This window comes from Lissotriton vulgaris, chromosome 4_1 (assembly GCF_964263255.1).
Source record: "Lissotriton vulgaris chromosome 4_1, aLisVul1.2, whole genome shotgun sequence".
Taxonomy (NCBI): Eukaryota; Metazoa; Chordata; class Amphibia; order Caudata; family Salamandridae; genus Lissotriton; species Lissotriton vulgaris.
In genome coordinates, this window is record NC_141691.1 from 580,147,681 (window position 1) to 580,151,090 (window position 3,410).

The window sequence follows — 3,410 nt, forward strand, 5'->3', positions numbered from 1 at the left end:
GTGTGGCCGGTGCGGCGGCCCTCTCTGCTGCCGTGGCTGAGTGGGCGGCGCCGCCTGGAGCTCCCAGGCCGGGCGCTGATTCACCCGAGGCCCCGGTTTGCGGCCTGACACGAGGGTTGCGACCAGGGGCCCGGATCAGGCGGAGGCTGGCTGATTGGAGGGCGCATCGGCGGTGGCACGCCACACATCGTTTAGCCAGACCCCTGGGTACTGAGGAGCGTGTGTGGACCCCCTGAGAAACACGGGAGCCGGCAGCGTCATTTCGACCACGATTCCTCGGGGGTGGAGGACAGTGCTGTGCTACCAGGGGCCCGGGTACCAGAATAAGACCCTAGCTGCAGGGGTTGATCCGCGCCACTGGCGAAGGCCGTGACACACCACCTGCAGGTCGGGGCGCCGAGATTTAACCCCTGGGGCTTGGCTCCCTGCACAGCGGCCCCTCGGGCTGTGGGCCCTGGACAAACTTGACACTCGGCAGGAAGAGAAGAGGGGCGAGCCCTATGGAGTGCTGACTACAACAGGGTGAGACAGGGTGAGATGGCTACTGTAGCCTGAGGCGTCCTACTGAGGTGCCTGTGCTGGTTGCCTGGTGAACCCCCTTCTAATTTGTTGCCTGGCTGCTGGGACCTGGGGGCGAAATTGTGTGGTACGAGGACACATTTGTGAGGGGTTGAACTAGTGTCTGGCAAGGCGAGGTGACCTACAACTCGTCGGACGGTGATTCTGCTGGCTGGTCTTGCCGTGGGTGACATTGCGGCCTCGGGTGCGCGCTTGGACACCTGGTTGTATTCTCCCGGCTGAGGAGAAGTGCACAACGGGCGAATTCACAAATACCGCGCCTGGACCCCACGAGGCCCGCGAGTGATCCTCCATCTGCATTCGGGCAGCAGGGCAAAATATAGGAGACCCGACTATTGCGCCATGAGGCCAAAAGGAGGAGCCGGCACCCAGACCAACAAGCTGGACAAATATGCTGTGCCACTGACCCAAGGTGCACCAGGTGCGACTACTGTTGACCACGCAAGTCAAAGCGAGCCCTCCCTCACCTCCATAATGGCCGCCATTCAAACCTTGGGCACTACCCTAGAGTCCAAAATGGACAAAATCTCCATCGAAGTCAATCTACTAAGAACGGACCTCGGCAAAACCACGGAGAGATCTAAAGCCAACGCAGCGGACGTTAAAACACTCCAGGCAGCTGAGAAGCGACTTGAAGGTCGGATCAATGACCTTGTGCACCAGCATCGCCAGATGGCCCTTTGCCTTGATGATCAGGAAGGGAGGGCTCGAAGGAGCAACATCCGCGTAGTGGGTGTGCCGGAGGAAACAGAGGGGCACAGGGTGGAACTCTTCCTAAAGGACCTTATCCTCCAACACCTAAAGCCGAAGAGGCTCCCCAAAATCTTCACTATCGAGCAAGCCCACCGTGCTCCGGTCCCCAAGCCCAAACTGGGGGCGCCTCCCAGGACAATCATTGCCAAAATACTGAACTATAGAGACCGGGACAGCATCCTCCAGGCGGCGAGGCAAAAGGGAGACCTACAGTATGAAGGGACTACGATCCGCTTTGTCCCGGATTTCACATTGCACGTCCAGCAGGAGCGGCGTTCCTTCCTGGGAGTCAAGGCGGCACTCCGAGAAAGAGGCATAAAATACATGATGTTCTTCCCCGCCAAGCTGAAGGTCATCGATGGAGGCAAATCCTTGTTCTTTACATCACCAGCGGAAGTCCAAACGTGGCCCCAGCCAGCCGACCACAGAGGGAGCAAGGGTCGTGGAGGGAGAACCGAGCGACATCCCCTGGGTCTGCGGCGGACAGATCGGAAGGGGACAATCGGAGCCAACGTTCATGGCGTTCCAGATCTGCAAGTCCCAGGGGAGACCCTTCTCGCGACCCGGCTCCACGCTAAAGACTAGAACTTTGAAGCCGTTCCCTGCTGAACTGTAATGTATAATTTTCTGTGTTTTTTTTTTTTTTGGTCTTGGTTGATACAGGGACGATCTATGCCTCTGCCAGGGGGTTCAATGGCCCGTTGCCACGCCGGGGGTACTCTGGGACTGAGGAGACTATACTGCTACGGGGCGGTGTCGGCGTGCCGGCTGGAGCTGGGGCAGGTGCACGTTCCTGAAAGAAGTTTCTCGGGAGGGGGTGGTTTCTCATTCCCGGGTCGGGGTTGGGCGAAAGGCGCTCTGCTAATTGGGGTCGTGGGTAGTTGTTCAACCTACAGAGCAGGGAGCAGGGTGGGGGGTGGTGTTGTTGTTGGGGGATACGATGGATCCGATTTGGTCGCTTTGGGGAGCTATGGACTGTCCACGAAGACTTGAGTGGGGGGAGGGAAGGGGGTTGGGAAGGTAGGGTGGGGGAGTTTTGGGGAGTTGGGGAGAAAAGAGAGTTGGTCTTTTGCTCATGCCTTGAAATAATGTATGATTTTGTGTGGCGTGCTGTGGTCCCGTGGTTGCAAATGGAAATGGTATTTGATAATGGCTAAAAAATGGGACAAAAGCCTCAGACTAATGAGCTGGAACGTTAATGGGCTGGGGGGCAAACTCAAACGCACCATGGTACTCCAATTCATTAAATGGCATGCACCTGATGTTGTTATGCTGCAAGAGACTCACCTGTTGGGAAACACTTGTCATGCCCTGAATAGATGCGGGTACTTTTTAGCAGTCCACTCAGGCTTCACCACGGGGTCCCGGGGGGTGGGGGTCCTTCTCCGCCGTAAATTTCCCTTCCTCCCTGACCACACTGATACTGATCCACAGGGTCGCTTTGCTTCGGTTTCGGGGAAGTGGGAGGGGCGCAGACTTACATTGGTCTCCACATATATACCACCGGGTCTACAAACCCAGGCTTAAAAGGACCTTGGCTCGCTCCTCCTTTCTCTCCCTGAAGGGCATCGGTTTATAGGGGGCAACTTTAACGCAGTAGTCTCTGGTACACTAGACAGACACCCACCGCGGGACATTCCTCCGGGGCTCAGATGGCTTGGGGACTTCATTGAGACATTTGGTCTCACAGACATTTGGCTATTCGCACACCCAGTAGACTCACAATACACTTTCCTCTCGGGACCGCATCACTCCTTCTCCCGTCTGGATTATATCCTCTCTCCCTTGAACCGTGACACAACCATCCGAACGGTAACACATCTGGCCAGGGGAATCTCCGACCACTCACCTGTCCTGACCCACCTTACTGTAGGAAATAGGAGGGAGGGATGCATCGCGCCTATTAATGCCTGGCACCTCCGTAGTGAGGACTTCCGTAAGACACTCAGCCTCTCAATAACAAACTATTTCAATAGTAATGACGTTTCGGTGTCCTCTGCGACCATACTGTGGGAGGCCTTTAAGGCGGTTCTGCGAGGAGAGGCCTTATCGGCGATTGCGGGCCGTCGTAAGGAGAA

At 56.7% G+C, this 3,410-nt stretch overlaps 1 pseudogene; it reads left to right on the plus strand.

Moving 5' to 3' along the window:
• The first annotated feature begins 921 nt into the window (after nucleotides 1-921).
• Nucleotides 922-1,910, plus strand: LOC147722283 (uncharacterized; annotated as a pseudogene).
• The last annotated feature ends 1,500 nt before the right edge of the window (nucleotides 1,911-3,410 follow it).